Raw genomic sequence first — 7,778 nt, 5'->3', positions numbered from 1 at the left:
CCCAGCCACCCACGAAGCCCCTAGACTCTCCTACGGCCAGGACTGGCTCCGCGCAGCCTAAAAAGGGCCGGGCGCGCTTCTCTGGGCTGCGGCTTGCACAGCTTCGCCCCTCTTCTCTGCCCCACAGCTAGAGCGGTCAGCCAATGGCCGCCTTCCCTTGTACGCATCATTCCGCCTTCCAGTTCCACCGAAGCCAATGGAAAGAGCCAATGGGCCAATGGAATCCTGTAGCAACAGAAGCCAATGGGAGGTCGGGGGCGGGCATATCATTGGCTGCGCGCGCCCCGCGGTGCAGTCTGGGCCTCCGCCTCCGTTACCCTGGAGCCGAAGTCGCCGCGCAGCGGCCGCCCACGGCTGACTGTCTCCGCCCCTGCTCTGGCGCCGTGTTCAAACCTCCCGCACCCCGGTCCCCTCCGCCCCTGCCCCGCTTCTTCCCCTGCCCCTGCCCCTCCCCCCCCCCCCCCCGCAGCGAGTCAGGCACCCCCACCCCCTCTTTAGCCGACAGACGCTGAGGCCCCGCGGAGAGAAGGCAAGGCTGCGGGCGCCGAGTCCGTGCTGAGGAGGGGCCGGAGGGGGTTGGAGGTGGGCTTTGGGGTGGGCGTGGAGACGGGGGGAGTTGGGGGTGCGGGGCGAGGCCGGGCTTTAGGGGCGCTGGTGAGGTGGCTTTCGTGGACAGGCGCGTGCGAGTGGACTTGTTAAAGGATTAGGGATGGGGGAGGATTTGGGGACGCGGGGAAGAGAAAGCCCCTAGGAAAGTAAATCTCCAGCCCGGCACTAGGAGGGTCCCGGGAAGAGGGGAATTTGAGGGGAACGAGTTGGGGGGAAAGGTTGATTTGGTGATTGGGAAGAGAAGGAAGGGAACGCATTGCAGGAATGCTTAGGGGTTCAGAGTTATTAGAAAACCCCAGAGGCCTGTAGACTGAAGATGGGAAAGGAGGACCAGAGTCAAGAAGGGGAAAGAGGCTGTGAGGCTTTGGGTAGCTCTGGGATGATAAATGATGGGAAATGAAGACTGGTTAGCGTGGAGAGGATCTTTGGTGCAGGCTGTGAAATTTTTATGAATCCTTCAGAGATCGATGAGAGGAGGAACGAGTTGGCCCCCCAAAATGCCTTTTGGCGTAGATGAGTTGGAGTGGGTGCTCAGACACTTGGTGTTTTAAGTTGGCAGGACCACGGGATAGTGTTTTAATAGTGGTGAAGAACACGGGTCCGATTCACCTGAGCCTCATCTGCTCTCTTGGACTCACCTGGGCTTAATCCCCTCTCATTATCTCACCTGAACGTAAATCCCTCTCATGCACTTTGCGGACTTGGATAATCTACAAACATCAATTAGTAACAGATTCCTGGCTGGGAACAAATTAGTAGCATCATATTTTCCCATTTCAGAATGGGAATGGTATAGATATCCTGAAGATTAAGTTTATTGAGACTGTTCACATCTATACCTACATAAGTGAAAAAAGAATTGGATATTAAATAGTCTGCTCTGAGTGGTGATTTTCAGTCGTGGAGCACCCCCCTGAAAGTCTGAAGAAAGTTTTGGCTCCTGTCTCTACAAAAGTACACTTGGGCACCTACATGTTTATGATGGTCCTTTACTTCAGGTTAAGAGTTTGGATTAGGTATCTCTTTGGGATCAAAGTCATCATTTAAATGATTTTTGTTGTTGTTGAAGGGGCTTCATGCAATTTGGAAAACAGTAAAACAGAAGGATACAGTTCTGGAGATTTCTTTACTTTTTTTCTCACTTTAGTGTGGTTATTATTTTAATCTTTTTCAGTTGTAGTTTTACATTTAAATTTTATATTACTGTTCTAAGTATTTCACTTTAGGATTTTGCTGAATGTTGACTTGCATGTTTATTCAAAACATGAGAGGAAATAATGTTTTGATTCTCTTAGGTTGACAGAGTGTCATTTTAGATGTCAGAAACTAACTGTGACTTCAGAAAAGTGATTTTTCTTTTGTCAAGAGTCGCATCTCTTCTGTTAAACAATCATGGAATCATAATTCTGTATGACACAGTAGAGGACTGTTAGGATAAACATGCTAATCTCTCTCCTGGTTCTTCTCCTGCCTGTCATTCCTCATCTCCTGTATGGAATCCTCCTTTATCCACCACTTAATTATTGTGTTTCCTCATAATTCAGTCTTCTGCCTTCTGTTCACTCTGTGTTCTTTTCTTGGCTGAGTTCATTCTCAGGCTTTTGATAGTCTTTTCTTCCACCTTCCATATTTTTGTCAATATACAATGCATTTTTTATTTTAAATCTCTTTCCTGGAACACTTGAGGTAGCTACAAATTTATATAATTGATTTTTTGGTATTTTCACATAGAGTTCCCATAGGCATCCTCAACTCACTGTGTCTGATATCAAACTCATCAGGTTTCCCCACCAAATCTGTACTGTTGAATGGTACCATATTCACCCAATTTTTCAAGGGTTTATTTAGGTTAGTTCTCCTCCATATATAATTGGCCTCAATGTCCAGTTTATTTTACTTGATAAACATGTCTAAATCAATTCTGCATTCTGTATTTCTAAGTTACCGAACCTTAGTTCAAACTTCTATCATTTGTCACCTGATCTCAAGGCCAGTTGTTATTATTCCTTAAGCTTTATGGCTCTCCAGTTCTTGGGTTGAGGATGAATCATTGTATTTTTGAATAGTTGTCAGATCTTTGTCAGTGTGGTTATTTTAATCTTATTGAAGATCCTTTGCTTTCAATGAACTTCAGTCGCTCAGTCGTGTCCGACTCTTTGCGACCCCATGAATCGCAGCATGCCAGGCCTCCCTGTCCATCACCAACTCCCGGAGTTCACCCAGACTCAAGTCCATCGAGTCAGTGATGCCATCCAGCCATCTCATCCTCTGTCGTCCCTTTCTCCTCCTGCCCCCAATCCCTCCCAGCATCAGAGTCTTTTCTAGTGAGTCAGCTCTTCGCATGAGGTGGCCAAAGTACTGGAGTTTCAGCTTTAGCATCATTCCTTCCAAAGAAATCCCAGGGCTGATCCCCTTCAGAATGGACTGGTTGGATCTCCTTGCAGTCCCAGGGACGCTCAAGAGTCTTCTCCAACACCACAGTGCAAAAGCATCAATTCTTCGGTGCTCAGCTTTCTTCACAGTCCAACTCTCACATCTGTACATGACCACTGGAAAAACCATAGCCTTGACTAGACGAACCTTTGTTGGCAAAGTAATGTCTCTGCTTTTGAATATGGTATCTAGATTGGTCATAACTTTCCTTCGCATAAAAATCCTTCTTGTAATGGTCTCTTACACTTAACTCTGTCTTACTTATTATTATCAATACTTTATCACTACTTCCAGTCAATACAGTCATTTTAAACCAGCATTGTCCAATAGAAATATAATGTGAACTGTATATATAATTTTCAGGATCAGCACAAGAAATACATACAGGTGAAATTAATTTTAATAATATGTTTTATTTAACCCAAGATATCCAAAATGCTGTTTCAATACATATTGAATATTAAGATTATTAGAGGTATTTTATGTTCTTTTCATGTACTGTTTTCAAAATCCCATGTATATTTTTTACTTAACAGCTTATTTCTGTTCTAACTGTATTTCAGGTTCTCAGTCATCACTGTTTTGGACAGCACAGTTATGAACTATTTGCAGTTTATCTCATGCCTTTTACTTCTGCACATGTTGTTTCCTCTTACCGAAATAGGGTCTTCCTTCATCAACTGTCTTCTTTTGCTAACCTTAGCTGTCATCTTGCCCCCACAGAACACAAATACACAACCCAAATCATACTTGTACTTGACCTCTGCTAATACCAAATAACTCAATTTTAGGCATTTTATCCTCTGGCAGTCTTCCCAAACTCCCTTCTGTCCTCTAATCATAGTTTTGAGTTTCCTCAGCTTCCGTTACTTCCCTTTATCATTAGTATTTAATACTACTTATCTTTCTTTTCAGGCTGGAAGTTTCTTAATAGGCATCAGCTGTCTCATTTTTGTGTCTCCAGCTTTATCCATAGTTCAGTGCCTGCTGGTAGGTATTCAGTAAATGCCGAATGAATGAATATTCTGTGTTTTTATTTGACTGACTGAAGTTTGGGAATCATACTGTAGTTAAGATGCTTTAGTTTGACCCATGTTTCAGTGTGCTATTTAAAAGAAGTTGATTATACTTTAAATCTTAAGTCTAACCTTTACTGTGATCTGACCTAGAGTCTAGAAAACTATACTTAAAACTTAAACACAGTTTGATTTTTAACCAAAAGTCGGTGTTGTGTAAATATATGTAGAATAAGGAACCACTTAGCAACATCCTAGAATGTCGAGAAGTAGAGGAATGGAAACACTTTACTTGTTTCTAATCATTTCTTCCTTATAGGAGAGAAAGATTTATAGCTTTAATGCAGCAATATTGTTTTTACCTTAATCTCATCTTCAGCTATTTGTGGTTTTGGTGGGAGAGAGGGTAGATATTGCTCATATCTTTCTCTCCTGGTTCATTTTTATTTCACTCATCTAGTTGGCTATTATGTGAACTCATTTTGGCAGCAGAGGTAGCCAGGTAGCAAAGTTTTATGCAAAGAAGCTCAACACAGGGAAATGACAGGAAATTAACAGTTCTTTGATTTTACATAGGTTGGTTTTTTTTTTTTCTTAAAGTCACGTGGATCAGACACTTATTATGATATTCAGTATACAGTGGACTCTACAGCTTTGGTTTACTTTCTGATTCATTTGAAACTGGATTTGTATATCCTTTATAGGAGGCAATTCTGTTACTGCAGAAGCTTGTGGTAATCTTCTTCTGACTTGTGACATGTACTACTTGGGACTTTTAAAAGATGAGTTGGAAAATGATACGTGCTAGATTTGATGGCTTTCTAGCATTGCCACAGTAGCACTCCTGGCCACTTTTGGAAGGTATACAATTCTTTGAAATTGAAATTGGACAAGATTTATAGTTTTTGTTTTCATCTGGTTACCCTTGTACAATTAAGAGAAACAGATGAACAACTGTTAACTGACTCATTCTATGTTACAAAAAATTAGTTTAAATTAGCTGGAGAGCTGTACCTGAAGTATAAATCTTCAGTGTTCTCTGTTGATAATTTTTTAAGAAAAAAAATTTTATTCACTTAATATGACTAGTTTATATTAGTCTAATAGAAATGTTTGTAACTCAGGTGAAATTTATTTTGTCCGAAGCCCTATAGGTTATTTCCATCATTTAAAAGTAACCCAGTAAGAATATTCCAACTTTATGATGGGAATGGCTCAGAGCAAAACTTTTGACTTGTTCATTTTCTCCCTTCTTAGGTATTTTAGAGATGTATGTAAGTCTTATACAATTAGTTGAATGTGGGACGATTTAATTATTTCCTTTAAAATAGAAAGGTTCAAAATAGCATTATAGATTAATCATTCACTTCACAAAGATTAATACATGGTATTATGATTATTCTGGTGAACTAGACAGATAAGATTTCTGTTCCTATGGGTCTTATATTTAACAGGAAGAGACAAATGTGAGATTATTGCCAATAGTAACGAAGTCTGTGAAGAAAATAAAGCAGAGTAATCTCACCCTTGTGAAATTCTAAGGGAAGGTCCTAGGTAAAAGGTGCAGCAGATCTCTGAGTTGGTGACATGTTTAGCACGTTAGATGCACAAAAGAATGCCACTGTGGCTGCAAAAGATGAGGGGAAGAAATAAGACATGAGGTAAGGATGGAGAAGTAGGCGGGAGGGCCAGATCTTACAGGAGTTTGTGGGTCTGGTTAAGGAGTCTGATGACTATTGGAAGCCACTGAAAGGTATTAAGTAGAAGGTCTGCTTGATGCTGTTTGATCTCTGTGTCAGGTAGCTTTCTGTAACTGGGGCAGCAAGAATGAAAGCAGGATATCAGTTAGGAGGCTATTGCGGAGAGAAGATGGTGGTTTGGACCAGGGCAGTAGCAGTGGGGATGATAAGGAATCATCCAATTTGGAATATATTTTGGAGATAAACCAGCCTGGTTTTACAGATGGTTTGGTTGTGGGATGTAAGATTAAGAAGAAATCCAGGATGATCCTTCGATTTGTGACATGGATAATTTAGTAGATGGAAATGCCATTTAATGAGGTCAGAAAAATAGGAAAGAGTTGGTGGAGTAGAAAGCAAGCAGATCATGATTTTGTATTGGCATGTTTAGATACCCAGCTGGAGTTGTCAAACAGGAAGGTGAATATATGAATCTGGAAGGCAGGGTAAGTGAGGTCTAGATGAGATCACCTAAGAGGAGAGTGTAGATAAAAGAGAGTCTAAAACATGGTGCCTTGTGTATTCCAGTCTTTAGAGATCAGAATGAGGGGACAGATTCAACAGAAAAGACGAAGAGATGGCCAATGAGGCAGTGAGAAAACCAGGAAAGAGGAGGCTATGGAAGTTATAAAGAGAGTGTTGTAGGAAGGAGGGAATGGGTAGTCTTTTCAAATGCTCTGTGAGGTCAAGGACAAATAGGACAGAAAATTGATTTTTGGATTTCTCCAGGGTGAACGTCATTGTTTGTTTTGATGAAAGTTATTTCAGGGGAATGGTCAAGATGAAAATCTGCCTAGTGCGAATTTAGAAAAACGTTGGGAAGGAAGTAGAGGTGTAACGTTCTAGATTATCATATAGTATGATGAGATGGCTGGATGGCATCACTGACTCGATGGACGTGAGTCTCAGTGAACTCCGGGAGTTGGTGATGGACAGGGAGGCCTGGCGTGCTGCAATTCATGGGGTCACAAAGAGTCAGACACGACTGAGCAACTGATCTGATCTGATCTGATAATATTCTAGTATAGATTGGGCTTCTGTGGTGGCTCAGTTGGTGAAGAATCGGCCTGCAATGCTGGAGACGTGCTTCGATCCCTGGGTTGGGAAGTCTATTTTAGTATAGATAGAATAGTCTTCTTTTATTGGAAGATTGGCATCGAGAAATTGGGTTGTAGATGCAATAGGGACCTGGAGCCAAGCAATAGCTTTATTAGAGCCTCTTTGTTAGTAGGAATGATCCAGTAAAGAGGGCTGAAATGCAGGTGTACAGTCCTTGAGATGGAGAGGAGGAGTGGGAAAGAAGGTAGGTGAGTTTAGCTCTTAAAAGGAGCAGCAGTGCTTCTTCAGTTTTAGTAGGAGAGCGCCACAGAACCATGTAGTTGCAGATGGAGGCGCCTTTAAAGATAAGGTAGTTCTCACCTGATTGTTGCTATTGAAATATTGAATAGGTCCCTCAACTAAGAGTCAGAAAACTTGTAGTCCATTTCAGATTTTACTAATTTAACTCTGTGACCTTAGGTAAAATGCCATCTTGGGTAAATCACTTTGTTTTTCTGGGTCTTAGTTTCCTTAATCTATGCAAAGAAAGGACCGATTTCTCAGGGTTCCTTCCAGTGCTAAATTGTTACACAGTCTTGTATAGTAGTAATTCATGGGTTTTTATTTGCTTGTACTTTGTAGCAAAGTTATTGGTTATTATTCTAATACTTGCATTATCTTGTCTGTATCCATTTCTTGCCTTTCATCTTTTTGGTCTAATACTTTGTGTATGTTCTTTAACTTGTTTTCCTGTTTGCTTGTTTGAACTGTTTTTTTCTGGCAGTAGTTTTAGCCAGGCAACTGTGTTTTTACAAGGACTAAGACCTAACTTTATAAAAGAAAATTTTCACGAGTGTCTAAATTTCTATTCTCTAGGAACACTTAGATCTTTGGATTGCAGTACATTCTAAGGAATGCTTGTTTGTTGTCATGAAGAATTGTA

General features: G+C 41.2%; 1 protein-coding gene across 3 annotated transcripts in view; it reads left to right on the top strand.

The window, feature by feature from the left end:
• The first annotated feature begins 717 nt into the window (after positions 1–717).
• Positions 718–7,778, top strand: part of LCA5 (lebercilin LCA5) — a 53,833-nt gene continuing 46,772 nt past the window's right edge. Inside the window, exon 1 of one of the 3 annotated variants that reach the window (XM_055534864.1) lies at positions 718–1,282. The gene's annotated coding sequence lies outside the window, so the exon portion shown is untranslated. Of the gene's footprint in view, positions 1,283–3,900; positions 4,033–7,778 lie in introns of those variants that run through there. The other 2 variants (XM_055534865.1, XM_055534863.1) reach the window with 2 other exon arrangements.

This window comes from Bubalus kerabau, chromosome 9 (assembly GCF_029407905.1).
Source record: "Bubalus kerabau isolate K-KA32 ecotype Philippines breed swamp buffalo chromosome 9, PCC_UOA_SB_1v2, whole genome shotgun sequence".
Lineage (NCBI taxonomy): Eukaryota > Metazoa > Chordata > Mammalia > Artiodactyla > Bovidae > Bubalus > Bubalus kerabau.
The sequence above is the reverse complement of the archived record's forward strand: the minus strand, read 5'-3'. Positions and strand labels throughout refer to the sequence as shown.